The following is a 5,000-nucleotide window of genomic DNA, read 5'->3' as shown; positions in this document are numbered from 1 at the left end:
CACCACCACCCACCGAATCAAGAAAGAGCTATCAATCTGTCAATCCTTCCGGTGTCCGGGCCTGGTGAGGTTTCCCGTGTTGAGTCAAATTAAGCCGCAGGCTCCACTCCTGGTGGTGCCCTTCCGTCAATTCCTTTAAGTTTCAGCTTTGCAACCATACTTCCCCCGGAACCCAAAAGCTTTGGTTTCCCGGAGGCTGCCCGCCGAGTCATCGGAGGAACTGCGGCGGATCGCTGGCTGGCATCGTTTATGGTTAGAACTAGGGCGGTATCTGATCGCCTTCGAACCTCTAACTTTCGTTCTTGATTAATGAAAACATACTTGGCAAATGCTTTCGCTTCTGTTCGTCTTGCGACGATCCAAGAATTTCACCTCTAACGTCGCAATACGAATGCCCCCGCCTGTCCCTATTAATCATTACCTCGTGTTCCGAAAACCAACAAAATAGAACCGAGGTCCTATTCCATTATTCCATGCACACAGTATTCAGGCGGGCTTGCCTGCTTTAAGCACTCTAATTTGTTCAAAGTAAACGTGCCGGCCCACCGAGACACTCACTCAAGAGCACCCTGGTAGGATTGCAACGGGGTCCGCCTCGGGACGCACGAGCACGCACGAGGCGCGTCGCACGCCTTCGGCTCGCCCCACCGGCAGGACGTCCCACGATACATGCCAGTTAAACACCGACGGGCGGTGAACCAACAGCGTGGGACACAAATCCAACTACGAGCTTTTTAACCGCAACAACTTTAATATACGCTATTGGAGCTGGAATTACCGCGGCTGCTGGCACCAGACTTGCCCTCCAATAGATACTCGTTAAAGGATTTAAAGTGTACTCATTACGATTACGGGGCCTCGGATGAGTCCCGTATCGTTATTTTTCGTCACTACCTCCCCGTGCCGGGAGTGGGTAATTTGCGCGCCTGCTGCCTTCCTTGGATGTGGTAGCCGTTTCTCAGGCTCCCTCTCCGGAATCGAACCCTGATTCCCCGTTACCCGTTACAACCATGGTAGGCGCAGAACCTACCATCGACAGTTGATAAGGCAGACATTTGAAAGATGCGTCGCCGGTACGAGGACCGTGCGATCAGCCCAAAGTTATTCAGAGTCACCAAGGCAAACGGACCGGACGAGCCGACCGATTGGTTTTGATCTAATAAAAGCGTCCCTTCCATCTCTGGTCGGGACTCTGTTTGCATGTATTAGCTCTAGAATTACCACAGTTATCCAAGTAACGTGGGTACGATCTAAGGAACCATAACTGATTTAATGAGCCATTCGCGGTTTCACCTTAATGCGGCTTGTACTGAGACATGCATGGCTTAATCTTTGAGACAAGCATATGACTACTGGCAGGATCAACCAGGGAGCTGCGTCAACTAGAGCTGAGCAGCCGGCCGCCCGGGAGTGTGTCCCGGGGGCCCGCGCGAACACGCAAGCGTCCGCTCGATTATTCTGCAAACAGGAGGAGGCTGAGCTCCCCTGCACAATACACCTCGAAACCCTCTCAGGTCCCGGCGGCGCGCAGCGCCGTCCTAAGTACTTGGTCGGGTTCGAGAGAGGCGCAATCGCCCGGAGTTTGGCGAGTAGACGCTTTAGGTGCGACCACCCGTGCTCCCAACTGAGCTTGCCGCTGCCGACAGAGGCCCGGGAGCGTGCTGTCGTGGCATTGCCGGCGGGAGACAACACGCGCCACCTACGGTGGCCGGCAGCTCCAACGCCAGCGCCACAGAAGGACAAAAGCCCCACTTGGGTGCCGAAGCGAACTCTCCCAGCACAGCGCACGCGCCAACACGTCCGCACAGCTGCGATACAAACCACCTGCGAGAACCGCAGAGGCGACCGAGCAGCAGACGGCGTCGCGGCGCCGAGCGCCGGGCGGCGGCGCATCCTCAGCGCACACAGTCCTCAATCGGACCAGCACACTGCAGATGTCCACCGCGCTTCGCACCGGGCCCGCGAGGACCTACTTTGGCCGCACGGCGCCGCGTGCAGGGTGCGCCGGCGCGCAGCTGCGCCGCCTGCCGCCTCCGTCGGCCGGCGCGCCTGCCACTGGCCGCCCCCACCAGCCGGCTGTAGCGCGTGCGCCCACGCACCGCGCGGCCAGCACGCCGGGAGGCCCCCCCTCACCGGCCGGGGACGGTCCCACCCAGCCACCGCCGCGTATCGCTTCACACCCACATGCCATTCACGTTCGTGGTCATGGTGGGTATCGCTGAAACAACCGGTTGGTAGCTCAACCGATCGTCGCCATCACTGATTCACCTCTAGCGAGAACAACCGCACCACAACGGTTTACCAGTTGTTCATTTGCGTAACGTCACCAGCAAACGTAGACGTCCATCGCCATTTGCAAATTCAACGATTGTTGCATGCCTGTGTCAGGTGTCACGACACACTATGTCTGCCCACATACACGCAACAACATGTGCACGCTTCGCGAACACGTGGAAGGTGGCCCCCGTACGTATGCGATGTCCATTGCGCGAACGACTGTCAACCGGCCTCTGTCGCATGTCGCAGATGTGGAACGCAGTGCACCATGCTATCACGGTGTGTGAGAAGAGACGACTACGTCTGACAACACGCGCCACTACATCAACAGACGGCTCATGCTGATCGCCATCCACGGCATACCATACTGCAATCCAGCTCTTATAGGGAGACGACACGTAGCTGAGTGCACAATATTTGGACCGTATGGTTCGCCGTTGTTGGCGCAGTCGTGGTACGGTCACACATGTACCACGATGTATCATTCAGTACATGAGGACCAATGTGCAGTACAGTGTGTGATTTGGACGTACAACATCAGCGGACAGTTGACACAAGCCGTACCACAACGTAGGCTGTGCTTCGCCATGCGAATGCCAATGAACAACTGCGAAGGGCATTGAGCATGTACGTCCTGCTGCCATCCGCATTACAGTGTATAGCTGCAAGGTGTTTAACATGAAGCAATACTCTGGGGACCGGGCAGTGCGAGTGGCAAACTATATTGCGGGGGTTGCAGTTAGGCAACACTACACTAATTTAACGCGTCGTATGACAATTACAGAGCAGGTTAAGGCCCAACGTGTGTTGGGTTAAGGCCCAACGTGTGTTGGGTTAAGGCCCAACGTGTGTTGGGTTAAGGCCCAACGTGTGTTGGGTTAAGGCCCAACGTGTGTTGGGTTAAGGCCCAACGTGTGTTGGGTTAAGGCCCAACGTGTGTTGGGTTAAGGCCCAACGTGTGTTGGGTTAAGGCCCAACGTGTGTTGGGTTAAGGCCCAACGTGTGTTGGGTTAAGGCCCAATGTGTGTTGGGTTAAGGCCCAACGTGTGTTGGGTTAAGGCCCAACGTGTGTTGGGTTAAGGCCCAACGTGTGTTGGGTTAAGGCGCAACATAGGTTAGGTTAGGGCGCAACATAGGTTAGGTTAGGGCGCAACATAGGTTAGGTTAGGGCGCAACATAGGTTAGGTTAGGGCGCAACATAGGTTAGGTTAGGGCGCAACATAGGTTAGGTTAGGGCGCAACATAGGTTAGGTTAGGGCGCAACATAGGTTAGGTTAGGGCGCAACATAGGTTAGGTTAGGGCGCAACATAGGTTAGGTTAGGGCGCAACATAGGTTAGGTTAAGGTACAATATAGGTTAGGTTAGGGCGCAACATAGGTTAGGTTAGGGCGCAACATAGGTTAGGTTAGGGCGCAACATAGGTTAGGTTAGGGCGCAACATAGGTTAGGTTAGGGCGCAACATAGGTTAGGTTAGGGCGCAACATAGGTTAGGTTAGGGCGCAACATAGGTTAGGTTAGGGCGCAACATAGGTTAGGTTAGGGCGCAACATAGGTTAGGTTAGGGCGCAACATAGGTTAGGTTAGGGCGCAACATAGGTTAGGTTAGGGCGCAACATAGGTTAGGTTAGGGCGCAACATAGGTTAGGTTAGGGCGCAACATAGGTTAGGTTAGGGCGCAACATAGGTTAGGTTAGGGCGCAACATAGGTTAGGTTAGGGCGCAACATAGGTTAGGTTAAGGCACAATATGGGTTAGGTTAAGGCACAATATGGGTTAGGTTAAGGCACAATATGGGTTAGGTTAAGGCACAATATGGGTTAGGTTAAGGCACAATATGGGTTAGGTTAAGGCACAATATGGGTTAGGTTAAGGCACAATATGGGTTAGGTTAAGGTACACATTGTTGTAAGGAAAGGTGTTTGGGGGGGGGGGGCGGCCGGTTTGTTGATTGTGATTATAGTAAGTGGATGCCTGCGGCATCATCTGATTTGCCACGTCAGGGTGCACCTTTGGCTCATGACAGGCGGCACTCTGATGCCATGCTTGTGGCAGACCTGTTTCTTTCATTCCTGCCATTGTTTGTGTGCTGTGACAGGAGGCCGTATTGTGATGTTGGGTGCACCCCTGTGTAGGACATGTGTGGGTGTTGGTGGCTTAGCTGAGCAATGGTGGTTGTCGGAAGGGTGGGATATTCTGTTTTCCGAGTGGACCTCCCGGTCTGGTTATGATAGTGTGGATTGTCTAATGTGGCAGAGAGGATGCACTGGGTGTTGTTCCATGCTGGTGCTTACATATTGTCTGTGTGCCTGTTACAGGCAGAGAGTAGTGCGTGATACGAGTGTCTGGCTGACGTGTGATTGTGAGCAGAGTCTTTCAGCATGTATACGGACAGGTCTATACATTATCTGTATTCTGATGGCTCTATCTATTACTAATCAGCGCCGTGTATACGTTTAATCCGGTTCCAGTCGAAACTATTGTATCTCTGTACATTAGTGACACGGCGAGCCCGCTATGTAGTTACTCGTCTCGGCAGCTTCCACCGGTGTATGGCAAATGATTATAAGGAATCAGTCTAGTCGTCAATACCGATAGTCTGACGTCACATGTCTGGGGTGGGGGACGCTGCGCCCTTCCGGTGGGTCATGGCCTAGGAAGACTCTTCCCACGCAGGGGGGCTTGGACTGTCATTGACTCTTCCGAGTAATATACTTGCCGTAC

At 54.0% G+C, this 5,000-nt stretch overlaps 1 non-coding gene across 1 annotated transcript in view; it reads right to left on the bottom strand.

The window, feature by feature from the left end:
* LOC126444549 (small subunit ribosomal RNA) overlaps positions 1-1,372 on the bottom strand; it is a 1,910-nt gene extending 538 nt beyond the window's left edge. The window contains exon 1 of the ribosomal RNA XR_007582609.1: positions 1-1,372. This exon is cut by the window's left edge and continues 538 nt beyond it. This is a non-coding gene — a ribosomal RNA (small subunit ribosomal RNA).
* Positions 1,373-5,000: the final 3,628 nt, after the last annotated feature.

Source organism: Schistocerca serialis, unplaced genomic scaffold, assembly GCF_023864345.2.
Source record: "Schistocerca serialis cubense isolate TAMUIC-IGC-003099 unplaced genomic scaffold, iqSchSeri2.2 HiC_scaffold_275, whole genome shotgun sequence".
In the NCBI taxonomy this organism is placed as follows: domain Eukaryota; kingdom Metazoa; phylum Arthropoda; class Insecta; order Orthoptera; family Acrididae; genus Schistocerca; species Schistocerca serialis.
Note: the sequence above shows the minus strand (reverse complement) of the source record. Positions and strands in the feature narration are given on the sequence as shown.